Raw genomic sequence first — 17,197 nt, forward strand, 5'->3', positions numbered from 1 at the left:
GGGCAGTGTCACTGGCCCTCATATGTGGGATCCGAACCAGGGCCCTCTGGCGTCCCAAGCCAGTTCTTAACCATCGCGCCACTCGGCCGGCCCCTCTAGTTGTTTTAATAAGACAAATATCCAAGCTCCACCCTAGATTTATTAAATATGTATTTAATGAGATCAGAATCTCAATGGCAGGAGCCAATCCCAGACTTCTCCTGACCCCTGAAGTCCAGCCGATTACTGACTTTTCTACTTCCTTCCTGCTCACCTGTGATTACAGGAGCAATTGTATGATGTGCTAGAAATGGTCAATAAACTAGTTGATCAGCAGCCTTTTTGAGGGCAGCAGAAACGAACAGTTTCCAAAAGAGAAACTGATTGAAGTCCCCTGGGTCTGAGACTATGGATGTGAATGCCAGCACTACAGCAAGCATTAGCATCTAATTTGCCCTTCTTGGTGGCCCTCTGGAAGTCAGACTCCAGGTCCACTGTGGCTGTGTAGTTGTGACAGAATAGGGGGGATTGGGAAGACCTGAGCTTCACCCAACAGGTGTAATATCTGTGTTCTGACAAGCATCCTTTTAGTCAAAAGTAAGTGTTTTTCTCTTGTCTTTTCAGCAGGTGGCTAAAATAGATTTTACTTTTGTCAAATCCATAAAGAGGAAAAGTTGATCCTTAAAGACTAGAAGAGAGAAGAAATGACCAGGAATTAATCAGCAGCAGGTCTGCAGTTAAAAAGGAAAGTGCATAAATTTGAATAGAATTCTCTCTGTTAATCATCCATCTTTGCTTCCAGTTTTTGTTTGTTTGATTTTTGTTTTTTGTTTTGTTTTGTTTTTGTTTTTGTTTTTAGCTGAGCCATCCTGCCACCTGTTGGCAGCTCAGCAGCAACTCAGCTCGGGCGGGGCATTGAACCGCTGTTTCTCAGAGTGCTTCCACTTTTCCTTATTAGCATTTCCCTATTGGAAAAAGCAAGGGGAGGAATGTAGCATTGTAGCAAGAGTTAGTAGTTAGAGAAATATCTTCAGCTGAGACCTAATGCCTCTACCAATCAAACTTTTTCTTGGTTCTGATATTTTTCTTCCAACACCATGTACAAGTTGAACTGCCTAATTCTGAAAAGACATCCCATTTCCACCCCCAGATAATTTCAGAGTTGGCAAGTTAAAGTCAACATATTTTAAAGGCAGAGAGCATTTTATAAAGATCACTAAATCCAACTCATTTTCCAGATTAGGACATTGATGCCAAGAGATTGAACAATTTCCTACAGTTATACTTTTCAAAAGTACAAGATAGAGTTTTCTCCCTTTGAAAAAGCTGATCGCACAATCCATCCATTACCCAGTCGTCTCTTCACATAAACTGAATGACACAAATAAACTGTGATAGGCAACTTTGAAAATGAGCTGATACTGAGATACTGAGCTGTGCTAACATCTGAAATCATTCATTGCATATGAGAAGCACAGTTATGAGTAATTGTTGCCATTTCTATAATTGAACACTGAAGTTCTAGGAAGAGTAGGAATAAAAGGAAATGGGCTGGAGACCCCAGGGAATGTAGCTTTTGTATCTCTCTGCCTCCTTCAGATTATAAATCAGTGAATAAACATAGCCTGTATTTCCTGAAGACTAGATAGTATACTGCTAAGACATTATAAAGATACTTATTTCCATATTAAATAGCTAAGAATAAATATATGAATACAGGGAATAAGATTATACATCTTAGAAGTAGAGCCTAAAACACTGATAAGATTTTGCTCTTAGTCCAAATATGAGCACTCCGACTCTTATTTTGGCAGCTTTCATTTTATTACCCCATTTAATATTTCAAGGCCACTCCAGAGGAACTTTTAAAAAGTTTCTAAAAGTGTTTTTTTTAACTATTTTTTACCCTCTCTCTTCTTTTACACTTCTCATCCCCACTCCATCATGTAAGTATGGAAAGAGAAGTTTTGAGGGTGGTATATACCTAAAATTAGATTGTAATCAGGGCTATTTGTGGAAAAAAATCTTCCCTGTTCCTTTTTGTTTGTTTGTTTGTTTTTTCAAGGGGCCCACCTTTAAACCTGTGTCAAGTATAAATTCAATTAAAGTGAGGCATAGTTTAAGAAACTTTTTTTCTTATTACAAAAGTTTTCATAGATTTATTTTCATGATAAAAAATTAAGGGGCCATAAAAAACAAGTTTGAAAAGGCAACAAATAACCCATTCATAATTCCACTACCTAATGATAATCACTGTTAACATTTTGGAGTATATCCTTCCAGATGGATGGGTGTGTGTGTGTGTGTGTGTGTGTGTGCGTGTGTGTGTGTGTGTGTGTATTCAGATGTCCTTGACAGTGTTGGTACCCATAAGCTCCTGGCTTCTCAGTCTTGCCCCAATCTTTTCCAGACTCCTCTGAGGCTAACACTGGTAACACAATAGTAGACACAGATCCCACCAGCTGGTAGGGCCTGGAACTCACTTTACTATTATGGTTCTGTGGTGGCCAAGATGAGCCCTGGACTCTTGTGAGCATCTGCTCCTACAGCTTTCTCAGCCCACACTGAGTTTGTGCAATCCACAGGACTGGGCACACCGGGGGTTGCCTCGGTTTTCTGATTTGTACTTTTTCTCCTCATCCAAGACCTGGAACCCTGTTCCACCCAAACTCCTAATCTGGGGCCTTATATTAAGTTGGCTCTTATGAGTGGCCCCTTGGTCCTGGGCCTCTGCCTCTATGTCCTGACTCCTTGGCTGCTGTGCCCTTCTGTCCATGAGCAATTTCCTGGAGATTTCAACTATTATACAACAACCTACCAACCAGATCGATTCCTCGTGGGAGATGAAATCGCCAGGCATCTTTGACACTGGGTTTGGGCCACTTTCAACAGGGATCAACATGAGGACAGTGCCCCTTAATTCTGCTGCACCCTGATCCTGGTGGCCCATCTTTCCCTGCCAGCCCACTGCAGATGCCCATTTGGTTCACTGCATACTTGCAGATTCTTGATTCTCTGCCAAATGTGTTGAGCCATTTGTTTTCCTCTTTGACTTAAAATTGACTACCTTTTGGGCTGACTGAATGGCTCATTGGTTAAGAGTTGGCTTGGGAGCGCGAGCTCTGAGCATCAGGGCCGCTGGTTCGGATCCCACATGGGCCATTAACACTGCACCTTCTACAGCTAAGATGGTGAACAACAGCTCGACATGGAGCTGGGCTGCCGTTAGTGGCCGGTGATGGCATAGTCTGCAGCGGGGCTGCAGTGGGCTGCCGTAAGCTACCGTGAGTGGCAGGCAGCTGGCATGAGCTGCCGTAAGCAGCCGTCCAATGGCCGGCGACCGACTGCCTTACCCAGGAAGAGCGTAATAATAATAATACCAACATGGGCCAGTGAAGTGATGTCCTCCACAACTAGACTGAAGAAAAAAGGACAGCAACTTGTCTGTTTCCCTTCCCCAATTCCCCAATAAAATTTAAAAAAGAAAAAAAATTGACTGCCTTTTACTGAGCACTGGAGTTATTTAAACTGCAGTCAGGGTATCAGTGACAACACTTTAATCACTTAGCAGTATTGTTTCAAAGAAACGAAAATTTACATTTACACCTATGCTTTCCTGCGGATGGCTGGCTCAGGAGCACCTGACACGAATTAACTCTCACATTACAGCCTTGCGGATGGCTGGCTCAGGAGCACCTGACACGAATTAACTCTCGCATTACAGCCTTTTCATTCTTGTCAGCAGGAACAGCAGGAAAGAAACAGAGTGGAGAAATAACCAAAGATTTATTCACATCATGTTTTCTCTTTCCAGGGTGAAGAGGTAAGATGAGTGGTAGCCTTTCATCCACTAACATTAAGATGTCTGCTTTCTTTTGATGTGTTTTTCATTTGGATCTTAAGCAAGTGTACTGTGCTCCATCTTGCTGCCTTCATATATTAGACAACAGCCCCTCTGTGATAACAGAATGGGGACTCCTGTAGTGGTATTTTGCCCAAAATAACACATATGGGCAATTACTTTAAAAGCAGAAAGGCAATACTTGCCTAACAAACAAACTTGGACAAGCTCAAGTGGCAGGCTTATCTTTCAAAAAAGGAAAATCATCAGGAAGATATTTTGGGGCACGCTGAGCCATTATTCCTTAATGCCATGCTTGCTTGTTTATTTCTCAAAGAGAAATAACACTGTTTTTGAGACTGTTTAGCTAATGAGCACCTTGTATCAAGGGGCAGTGAAGGAACTGCAAACCTTGTCTCAATCCCTGCTGTCTGCTCCCAGTTGGAAGGCAGTCATCTAACAACCTAAAGACAAAACACCTCTCATAGGCCAGGATGGAGATTTGGGTCCAAGTGGGAGAAGAAACTGAGCCCTAATCATCTTGGGGTTTTGCTGCTATACATAATAACTATGGTAGAAGAAGAAAATTTGGAAGACATAGTGGTTAGATGAGAAATCAATTTCAGTCACTGGTTGGTCAGAGCTAAGTATTTGTTAAAAGCGTATATGCCCATTTTCTGAATTATCAAGTTTTTATTTCTACACAGGATGGGCCCTCGATGTAAAAAAAGTGTGTAGCTACTAATCAGTATTAATTGAACGCTATCATCTTTTCCCATCTTTCCAGCAGCTTGCAGCAGTATGAAATTCCTATCACAGGAGATGGGGCAGGAGGCAAACTTAAAGGAGGGGCTGCAAACCCATCCACTCCAGGGCCAAGTAGGGAGGTGAGTGGGTGAGAAAAGCCCAGTGGGAATGCTGGTAACCAGAAGGGCACATGCCCCATCTGATGGCCAGCTGCTATTCAGCCCCAGCCATGTGGAAATGCCAGCCCAGTGTCAACAGATACTCTGAGGCTTTGCAAGAGAAGGCGGAAATCTGGATATTTATAAGAATTCTCCAGATTTTTAAATGTTGGCAATTGACTTAAAGAATTTTCAAACTCCCAGCAAGCCCAACAATAAACATGTGCAGGCCAGATGCTGCCTTCAGACTTCTAGTTTGTGAGCTTCCATTGAGAGCATGGGAAGGAGGGCAGAGGGAAGAGAGTGAAGCAGGCTGGGAAAGCCCCTGCAGAGGTGACCTGCTCACCCCAGAGCATGTCATCTACAAGGTGGGAGAGCCCAGGGGAGCAAAGACACACTGTGATCTGGTCAAAACTGGTCAAAATGAGCACAACCCTTTGTTAAGTTTATATATACATATACATATTTAAATATTTGCTAGTTTTAAATCATTATATATTTACATGTATAAATATATAAACACTTTGAATCAATGAATATATACATATACATATATAGTCACTGAAATGGTCTTTCATTGATTATTTATTCCTATATACAATATCACTCACATTGTCATGCACATAGAAAGTAGCCATTAAATATTTGTTCAAAATATACTTATTGATCACTAATGTATTCCAGGAACTGTTCTAGGACCTTGAGGTAAGTTAGTGAACAAAGCAAGCAAAGATTTTGGTCCTCAAGTGGGTAGAATTCCAGTGGTGGGTGGTCAGATAACCAAAAATAAACATAATAAATAAGTAAATTATATTTTGTGGTAGGAGGTATGAAGTTCTACAAAAAGAAAAGTAAGGTAGGGTGAAGAGGACTGGGGTTACTTGGAGAGGTTCAACTTGCAAAATTAAATTGGGTAAATATTTTTATTTTAAAAAACTAAATTGATGATTTTTATATTAATCTAATGGTAAAGTAAGATGGGAGGCATCCACTAAATCCATTGATAATTCCAAAAGCTTATTTTAGAGGCAATACCTAATCCTTCCTCCAAACAAATCTTTTACCAAGAATTATGGAAAATGGATTTCTACTTTCACATCTTTTTCTGTATTATTTTGGTGCTCATATACATGCCAGTCATTTGTTTATTTGGTTAGTTACTATTTAATGAACACCTACTATATGCAAAACCCCAAGTCAGACATCAGGCACAGAAAGGAGGACATGACAGAGACAGTAAGAGCAGACGTTTGGTAACACAGCCTCAAGGACAAAAACTTCTATATAGTTATCGGCCTTTTTTCTGCCCAGTGCCCCAGGAATGAGACCTTTGAGGACCAGCTTGGTTTCTGTCATTTCTGAGAATTGTTCCATCTCTGTGGGAACCACCATCATATCTATCCATCTGCAGGAATATGGGCCTCATCCTGTGTAATTCACCCTCCCCCTCTGTTTTTCCTGAGTCAGACACAAGACCTTGCTAAGAGATGAGTCAGTGTGAGCCCCGGTGTGATCTCAGGAGCCAGTGTTCTGACCCCTCTGTAATTCCTCCTGTAACAATATAATTGCATATTCATGTATTTTTAAATTCCCATCAGGATAAATGATAGAGAGTACATGATGGTTGAGACAGTGCAGTAACTAGACCACTGGTTTTGGAGATTAGATTTGTGTGTGTACTCCCCCCTGTAATGCTGCCTCTGATCAGCTGTAAGATCTAGTCCTTCCAAATGCAAAGTGAAGTCAGGCTATATGTCCCTCACATCTCACAGGATTCTTGTGAGAATTAATGAGTTGCTGTATGGAAAGTTTTCTGTAGACTATAAAGTGCTAATAGTAATAATAAAAGAGTTTACATTTATTGAGCTCTTATCACTTGTCATGTATGGCTCTACTCTACATATTAATTCAGGTAATGCCTACAAAAGTGGATGAGGTAGGTGTATTGTTCCTCATTTTCCAAATGAGAAAACGCAGACACAGGGCGGGTAGTGACTTGCCTAAAGTCACAGTGCTATCAGGGGACACAGTGAGGAATTCACCCAAGCTATCCAACTCCAAAAGCAGAGTGTTTAACCTCACTTGTAAATACTGCTACACAATTTACAGAACATGAGGTATAAAAATTAAGTTTGCAAACTTGCAATCACGCACATACATTGGCAGCACTGTACAAACAGCATGGTAAGGTTTCATAACCTTGGTATATCAGTGTCTCACAGCTGTGTTTGTGTCCGTGTGTGGCAGTGTCTTGCTGAGTGGCGTTCATTATGGTTATTCAGTGTTTTTGTGTGCCATCACGAGAATGTCTAAGCTTGAATTAGAGCAACAAATAAACATTAAATTTCTTCTTAAACTTGGCAAGAATGGAAGTGAAGTCAGGGATATGTTAGTCCAAGTTTATGGGGATAATGTCATGAAGAAAATGGCAGTGTACAAAAGGATTAAATGTTTTTTTGAGGGGAGAGAACATGTCACTGATGAAGAGAGGTCAGGGCAGCCACTAACATGCAGAACTGATAAAAACATCGCAAAAATTCATCAAATTGTACATCAAAATTGTCACCTGACTCTGAGAAGCATAACAGACCAAGTAAACATCGATAGAGAAACAGTTAGGAAAATCTTAACTGAAAATCTTGGCATTAAAAAGATGTGTGCAAAAATGGTCCTGAAGGAGCTCACCAATGAACAAAAGCAAAGGAGATTTGAAGTTTGCCAAGACCTTTTGGAGAGGCAAGATGATGTTTTGGGCTATGTTATCCCTGGTGATGAAACATGGGTGTACCAATACGACCCTGAAACAAAGTGTCAAAGTGCATAATGGAAGTCAGCCAATTCTCCACAACCAAAAAAGTTCTCTCCGTCCAAATCAAGAGTCAAAATGATGTTGCTAACTTTTTTTGATATCAGAGGGATTATTCATTATGAATTTATACCAACTGGACAAACAGCTAACCAAGTTTACTATTTGAAAGTGCTGAAAAAGCTGCATGAAAAAGTTAGATGAAAACAACTTGAACTTTTCACCAATAATTCATGGCTCTTGCATCACAACAATGCACCAGCTCATCCGGCACTGTGTGAAAGTTTTTAGCTAGTAAACAAATAACTTTTTGTTTTGGAACACCCTCTCTACTCACCTGATCTGGCCCCCAATGACTTCTTTCTTCACCCAAAAATAAAGGAAATATTGAAAGGAAGACATTTGGGTGACATTCAGGACATCAAGGGTAATATGACAACAGCACTGATGGCCAGAAAAAGAGTTCCAAAATTGATTTGAAGGGTGGACTAAGCATTGGCATTGATGGATAGCTTCCCAAAGGAAGTACTTCCAAGGTAACCATAGTGATATTCAGCAATGAGGCATGTAGCACTTTTTTCTGGCATGAGTTAGTGAATTTATTGGTTGTCAGAAAAGTCATGATGCATGTTTGCAACATATGGCACTAGTTCATTTTTGGAAGCACTAGAGTCATTTGCATCTATGTTATTGCTATGTCATTTGACAGCTGACAGTTCTAGCTTCATTCTAAAAAAAATTGAGCATTTTGGTTGAGTTTTGGTGATTTTACAAGTTGAAGATGGAAGACCAAACTGTGTATTTTTGCCATATTTTACTGTTTTACTTCCATAAAGGGAAGAACACACGTCAAGCTTGTGAAAAGTTGCATAAAGTTTATGGTGACAATGCTCTACAAGAATGTCAGTGCCAACGATGGTTCACGAAATTCCGTGCTGGTGATTTTGATCTCAACGACGCTCCTGGGTCAGGGGGGACCACCGAGGTTGATGACTACAAAATATAGGCATCCATCGAGTCAAACCCGCATTACATGACATGCGAGATTGCAGAAACATTGAGCATCCATCATTCAAGCATTCATGACCACCTGGAGAATCTGGGATAAGTGAGCAAGCTCAATATTTGGGTTCCGCATGAACTCAAAGAAGTTCATTTGACAGTGCATATAAACATCTGCAATATGCTCATTAAACGTGAGGAAAACCATCCTTTTTTGAAACGACTGATAACTGGTGATGAGAAGTGGATTGTTTGCAACAATGTGGTGCACAAACATTCTTGGTCCTAACGTGATGATTCGCCTCAAATGACATCAAAAGCAGACATTCATCTGAGGAAGTGTGGTGGGATTTTAAAGGTGTCATGTTTTTCGAGCTCCTACCAAGGAACCCAACCATCAATTAGAATGTGTACTGTCAGCAATTTGACAGTTCGAATGACTCCATCATCCAGAAATGTCCAGAGCTTGTTAATTGTAAAGGAGTTTTGTTCCATCACAACAACCCGAGACCACACACAAGTTTGATCACCCGTCAAAAATTATTGGAGCTTGGATGGGATGTATTGCCACACCCACCATACTTGCCTGACCTTGTGCCATCAGACTTCCACTTGTTTCGTTCTCTTCAAAACTCTTTGCATGGTATAACGTTCAATTCAGATGAGGCTGTAAATCAGCACCTTGTTCAGTTCTTCACAAATAAAGACAGATCCTTCTTTGAATGAGGAATTATGAAGCTCACTGAAAAATGGCAAAAGGTTATCGAACAAAACGGACAATATACCATTGATTGATCTTTGTTCTTTATATTAATAAATGACGTTTGAAAAACACAGACAAAATACGTCATGACTTTTCCAACAACCCAATAATTGTTGGAACTCATATGCCTAAGCCATATATCTAAAACCATTATTATCAACATCATGCTTATTACCAAGAATTTGTTTATAGCTGCTGTATAAGAGGATTTTATTCAAGGACAGGGAATAGCGAGTATAGTCTTTCCCATCTGGTGACTGACATTTAAGCTGAGAGTGTCAGAAAATAACATAACATCATATGTTCTAAGAGCCTATAAGAAGAGATATAGGCAATAAGTACTGGAATTAAAGATGGTGACAGAAATGTAAAAAAAATTAACTTATTTTTTGGCTGTATGTTAAACATTTATTGTGTATTAGTTAAATAGAGCCCCCTAAATAACCTTATCTTAAACATCTTAATAGTGCACCACTCAAGGTGAAAAGCAGGCTTATTAGGAAGGATATTTATGTTCCCTTTAATATCATTTGCTCTCAGAGTTGATGTAAACTTGGTACTCTTCTAGGGTTATCTTAAGAAACCAAGGCAAATACAGTATGTATAATTTCACTGTTTGCTACAGGATTATTACTTTCATTGGTAAGATTCACTCATGCCATGTAAGTTATTTGTAGAGTTCTTGTGAAGCTATAGCACTTTGTTATCACTTATATCAGGATTAGATAGTTTACAGAAATGTCAAGCATTTTAAAACAGGGCAGAATGTATGCTCAGTGCAGGATTCCCTAAAATGTTTTCTTTAAAATGCTAATTCTGAATGGTGCTGACAGTGCTATATATTTCTAAAAAGCCCTGCAATTACAATAATTTGGGAGATGCTGGGTTAAAGACTACAGGACTTCTCAGAATGTTTAATTTGCGAATATGCATCGCAACCTCTAAAGAAGGGCTTTTATAACATGCTTTGAAAAGTTATATTAAATTTAACCCGTAAATTTCTTCCTTCCTTCCTTCCTTCCTTCCTTCCTTCCTTCCTTCCTTCTTTCTTTTTCTTTCTTCCTTCCTTCCTTCCTTCCTTCCTTTCTTTCTTTCTTTCTTTCTTTCTTTCTTTCTTTCTTTCTTTCTTTCTTTCTTTCTTTCTTTCTTTCTTTCTTTCTTTCTTTCTTTCAACAATATCCATAGGGACTGTAGTTCCCTGGAGAATATTCTGGATTACACTGACATCAAAGTTAGATATAAAAGCTCTGGAATTAGACAAACTAGCAAGTTCTTTTACCCCTCTGATCTCTGGGTTCTCACCTATACTTTAAGAAAAATAGTTCCTACCTAATGAGAACTTTAGAAATTTCTAGTTCATGTAAAAAAACATAGCTTGTTATAAGTGTTAAATAGTGCTTATCAAAACAGCATTAATTGTAGAAGCTGAGATCACAAATGCAGCCACTGTAATTCCCCAGCAGAATGTAACAAGCCTAGAAAAATTGAGCAGTATGCCACCAAAGATGACTGTGATGCAATAGAAAAAAATTTGAATTGTTTTATATTAAAATATAAATTTTGCTTTGGTTCTGATTCTAATTCAATCCCATAATTGATTTACTATTTTTTAAAATGAGTATTTTTACATACATTATCTCTTTAAATCTTCATAAAAATTCCTGAGATATTTTGTCTATATTTACATTTAATTCTACAGATGAGAAAACTGAAGTAATAAATTAATAACTTTCCCAAACACTAATAACTAATCTTTCGAGCCTGTATTAAAACTGATCTGACTCCAAAGCCCATGCTCTATTTTTTAAAACTAATTTATTCATATAATTAAAAACTCAAACAATATAAAATGATGAAAAGATGCCTCATTCCCCTGCCCACACCCTCCTGTTGCCACAATAGATTTCCCACACTTTTATTAGATTAGGTGTCCTTCTAATTCCTTTATGCACATTCGAGCACATAGAAATACATGTTCTTAGATTATCCTATAGGTGCACAGTTTTTAGACATGACATCAAAAGCATGACCCGTAAAAGAAAAAATCAGTATATTTAAAAATTTTTGTGCTGTGAAAGACCTTGTTAAAAAGATGAAAGACAAACTACAGGCTATATCTAGAATATAAAATAACATTTAAAAAAGAAAAATTATAAAATGGGCAAAAGATATAAAAAGGTATTTCACCATAGAGGAGATATGGATGGCAAATAAGCATATGAAAGCATGTTCAACATCATTAACCATTAGAAAAATGCTGATTAAAACCACTGTGGAATATCATTATATACCTATTAGAACAGCTAAAATGAAAAATAATGACAATACTAAATGCTACTGAGGGAGGACATGGAGAAACTGGGTCTCTCATTTGCTGGTGGGAATGTAAAATGGTACAGCCACTCTGTAGAACAGTTGGGCAGTTTCTCATAAAACTAAACACATGTTTACCATATGACCCAGCAGTTGCACTCTTGGGCATTTATCCCACAGATATGAAAACTTAAGTTCACACAAAACCTATATACAAATGTTCCGGGTAGCTTTAAGTGTAACACCAAAATACTAGAAGTAAGTTAAATCTCCTTTAACCCAAATCTCTTACATCATGGATGAACAATTTTCAGTTTCTGTACTACTATTTACTCACTTAGCTGGAGGATTGTGTAACTTGTCTTCCAAGATGGCGGCAATAATCCCTCCTATCCCCACATTCAACTGAACAAACTCACACATCCATGCAATGGAATTCTACTCACCAATAAAAAGGAATGACCTATTGATGCAAGCAACAGGCTAGATGGACATGAATGGTCTTATGCATAGTGAAAAAAGAATTGATCTTGAAAGATTACATACTGTATGAATCCATTTATATAACATTCTCAAAATGACAAAAGTGTAGAGATAGAGAACAGATCAGTTGTTGACAGGACAGAGACTTGGAGTGTGGAGGGTATGGTTGGGAAAAAGTGGTACAGATACAAACAGGCAGCACGAAGGAGTTCTTTTGTGGTGGTGACTGAATAGTTAGTTCTGTATCTTGATTGTGATGGTTGTTACACAAATTTATACATGGCATAAAATTGCAAAGAACTATGTGCACATACACACACATAAATAAATATAAGTTTTAAAAACGGTGAAAACAGTAAGGTCTGTAGTCAAATTAACAATAATAATATGCTAATATCAATTTCCTGGTTTTTATATTATACTATATCACTGTATATTGTCCTATAATTGTGATATCATACTATAGCTATACTTTTGATATCACTATTTGGGGAGGATGTTTAAAGGCTATATGTGACTCTGTACCATTTTTGCAACTTCCTATGAGTCTATAATTTCAAAATATAAAGTTAACAGTGCATGTGGGATGGAAGAGATTATTGCCATCATTTTGGAGAGAAGACATTCAATCCTCTAGCTAAGTGAGCAAATACTGGCACAGAGACTGACAACTTGAATTCTTGGAGCTAGCAAACAAGAGTCACGATCCTGGATGATCTGTCTGTGTTTGGATGAGAGGACCGGGAAGAAGCCAACTCCAGAAATGGTTTGGTGAGAAGCACCAGGACTCCATCTCCACTAACTCAGGCTCAGGATGTAGCAACCTGTCTTTGGGGGTAAAGGGTCTACTAGACTGGAAAACTATTCTGCCATAAGAAAAGTTGAAATAATGCCATTTGTGACAACACAGATGGATCTTGAGATTATTCTGCTAAGCAAAATAAGTCAGACAGAAAAAGTCCAAAACCATATGATTTCACTGATGTGTGGGATATAAAACTGAAAACAACTAAAGAACAAGAAAAACAAATAAAGAAACAGAACTCATAGATACAGACAATAGTTTAGTGGTTACCAGAGGGTAAGGGGACAGGGGGATGGTAGATGAGGGTAAAGGGGATCAAATATATGGTGACGGAAGGAGAACTGACTCTGGGTGGTGAAGACACAGTGTGATATATAGATGATACATTACAGAATTGTACACCTTAAATCTATGTAACTTTGCTAATAATTGTCACCCCAATAAACTTTAATTTAAAAAGAGAGAGAGAGAGAGAGAGAGAGAGAGAGAGAGAGAGAGAGAGAGAGTCTATTAGACAAGCCAACTAACTGGCAAAAGTTAAAGGGAAACCTAAGCAAAGACCTAATCCTGAAAATGAGGCCAAATTAGAGAAAGGAATGGGCAACCCAGCGGCAGGGGGATTAGGCAGACTGGAGGGGTTTGGGCAGCTGTGGGAATCTGAGCCAGTGGGACCTGTGCTGACAGTGTGACTGACTCATCACTAAATCCTACAGTGTCGGGCTCAGAAGCAAGTACCAGAAACTGTTGAAAGAGCTCTGAAGTGGGACATACCTGAGCTCACAGAGGATATTATGGTGAGGGGCCAGCGAATGAAAATTGAACAAGGGTCAAAACACAAAGAGAAAATAGGCATTTCCCTTTTTCTAAGGAACCCTCAGTTTTACCTCCTTTCCTTTACCATTGCATTTCTTACTTGTTTTCAAATGGGAATTGACTGCAAAATACTATGTACTTCTTTTTACAGAACTAAAATACTGATTTACCAAGAAGTGATAAGGTTATACTTGGGCATAATCAAACCATATATGATGACTGAAGTCATTCTATTTCTTTAGGGTGGGGAGGTTCTGAATAGCAATGTGCTTTTTGGACACTGTGTTTGTTTGTTTGTTTTGAATAAGAAAGAACCTTTCAAATAATCTTACTGTAATTCCCCCCATAAAGTGTTGCCAATACGTTTAAGTATTTGGGCTAAAAGCTTTCCCTGGCCAAGTAGATCTCTTGTTCACTTTCCAAGATAGTGAAAAGGCAAGTAACTTTCTTTTTCGTTCCATCCCTGCACCCCATGTTACTTGGAATAGGCCACAGGCTGAGTTCCATGTTCCCATTAATTGCAAGTAGTCATGTGAATCATGAGTGGTCATGTGAACAAATGCTGGTTGTCATATTCAGAGTCCCCGCCCTCCCATCCCATCCGTGAGAACATTTTGTAAACAACAAACTCCATGTCCCTGGAGTTGTCCCAACTCCATGCTCCTCTGTCCACATACAGCTGTGATGCAATCCCTTGTTTGAATGTTAGAAATATCAGGTACTGGGCACACACTCCACATGCTGTCTTAGGTCCTAATTTGATTTCTAAAGACATTCAGAATGCCTGGCTTTACACAGAGCCTATTTAAGAAATCAATTTGATAGTCAATTATTCCACACAGATGAGAGGCCTGTTTTCACCAGCTGCTGAGTAAATAGAGCTTCAAAATCCTAGGTTAGTGAGGGATACTATTTAAATGCACGCTCTTAGTTAAACAGAACACTTGGGATAACAAAACCTGAAACAATTGTGAATAACAGTTTTAGTGATAAATGCACTTGCTCAGTTGCCCTTATGGCTTTTAAATCTGGCATTTATTTCACACAGATTTTTTTTCAAAAGAACATAACTTCAAGCGGTACCAAACATCGCAATGGCTGTATTTTAACAATGATAGTAGTGGTTATAAGAGGGCTAGGGTTTCACCTAGAAGAAGTTTTATCCACTAATTTAAAGGGAAGATGATTCTGAATTTAGTTTCATATACTGAATAAATGTATTACAAGAAAGCATGAAGTGACGCTTCAGCAGGAAGCCAGGCTGGTGGCATCTAGACCGGAAATTAGTGCAAAGATGTTGAACCCCAGTTGTTCAATTGTACTGCAGTCGGCTTGCTGGTATACCATGCCCTTCCCTGCTTAGTATTACAATCTTCCAATAAGAATCTGATTAACACCTGTTCCTGTCTCAGTCGGTTGCCATCAAAGTTAGTTTTTAAAAAAAATACAAAGCTCTTTGAGCTTCTCTGACATAAGTGAGAATTACCTTTCATTTTCTATTCTAAAATAAGCCATTCCTGGGAAAGCAGAACATGGAATTCTGGGCCCCAGCACTAGGGAATAGCTCATAGGTCCCTTCACATGTTGCCAATGGCCATTAAGTTACCCTGATTCCTCTGCAGAAAGCACAGACCAGCCCTGACCAGGAGCACTGGAAACCCTGAGGGGGACAGCCAGTAATGTAAACTGCTATCAGAAGAAAAACTATTTTCTATGTCAACAGGAGACATCTGCAAACATTTTTTGTTAGAAAAGGAAGATGGCTAAGAGTTGTGCCTAGTTTTATATCTGACTGTGAGTCTTGGCTTCATGACTCTTGCCTACAAAGCACCTTGCAATACTTTCAAAGGAGATTTCATGACAGTATGCATTGGCAGGCTCTGCTAATCACTGTATGTTTTAGTCAAAAAGAAAACATGAATTCTGTGTGCATTCTGAATGTCAACAGGGAACCAAACAAACTTTGTTCTGAGCATTGAGTAAAGGTTTTAGTAACCAAGCAAGGATGGAATGGCCTTCATTAACACACATTCATCCAGGTAACTTGTACTTTGGGCTGACACCACCCAGAAGATGTTTATAGTCACAGTCCAATATGTAGGATAGATTCAGTATAGAACATTTTTTCTTGATAATATAGCAATGTCATTTCTGTCACTATAGAGGTGGTTACACTCTGTAGATGACTTTGTAACAGCCTTGTGGTGAGTTCACAAAGTAATATGGTAAGTGACAGAAAAAGTAATTTGCATTCAACAGTATATACTGATATACACTAGGTTGTCAATAATGGCTTGACTTTTCAGAACATTCTCCTGGTGGAAAATCCAACATTAAAAATGTGTGAGAGGATCAGGTGTTTTGGCAACACTTAATGCAGATGAAACATGTGGTAGAATCTCCAGAAGGCTAAGCTCTTAGCTATGGCAGTGAGGACTGCAGGTGGTTTTCCTCATGTTCACTGAGGGCAGAAACATTGATGATGTGGCTTAAGAAAAAGATGCTCTAACACCTGAAGCAATGTAGGTTGTGGGACTTTAGGACGAAGAACCACCTTCTTCCCCAATGACTTTATGCCACCTCCCTTAAAATGTCAAGTGGAAAGTCAGTTCCATTACCTATTTGAGCACTATAATCTCACAATGCATGGTGGCCACAGCAGTTTTGGCAGAAGGCCTTCAGAGAAAACCCTGGAAACTCAAGGGACCAAGAAACCCACATGGTTTGGACTCTCTAAAGAAGTACTCAGAAGATCTACTGCCTTAGGCATAGAAGAGCCAAAGACTTTTCCCAGTTCTCACTGAACTATCACTGATAAGAGCTCCTGGTATCCTGCCTGTCTGCTCACCTTAGGAGAGGGCCATGGAAACCTGTACTTAGATGCTCTTTCAGAGCCACACTGGGAGGAGGAGGTGACTCAGACAAAACATGGCTTGCTAATGCTCTCTTGCACTTACAGACATCTATGAGCACTGCTACAAATTGGGCAGACTCCTAGTCATCTTTCCTGGCCCACTTGCAAAGCATCCAATTCTTTGGCTAACTAATTCCAGGCAAGGTGAAGAACTGTGGTAAGTAGTATTATCGTCACCATGTAAAATCAAGACATATGGTAAAAGTTAAGAGGATGTGGTATCCTTGTGGCTGGGGTTTATAATCATCAAAACGTGAGCAAAGCCCCTATTTACCAAAAGCAAAGAGCATTTGTGCTTGAGCTTCAAACTGGAACTCTTCCTGGGTTCTTCTTAAACATGTTTTTCATTTTTTGAAATAGTTTTGGAATCTATAGCTGAGATAAGGATATTATCCACTCATTGATTTTGCTTTTAAATTGCACCCATAAAACATTGGAAGGTTTTAAAACTTACTTTAATATTCAAGCATAGAACAGGATAGACTCATTAGACTATATAAACTTACCAATGGGATCTTGAAGTGTGTATGTGCGTGTGTGTGTGTGTGTGTGTGTGTGTGTGTGTGTGTGTGT

Source organism: Hipposideros armiger, unplaced genomic scaffold, assembly GCF_001890085.2.
Source record: "Hipposideros armiger isolate ML-2016 unplaced genomic scaffold, ASM189008v1 scaffold_169, whole genome shotgun sequence".
Lineage (NCBI taxonomy): Eukaryota > Metazoa > Chordata > Mammalia > Chiroptera > Hipposideridae > Hipposideros > Hipposideros armiger.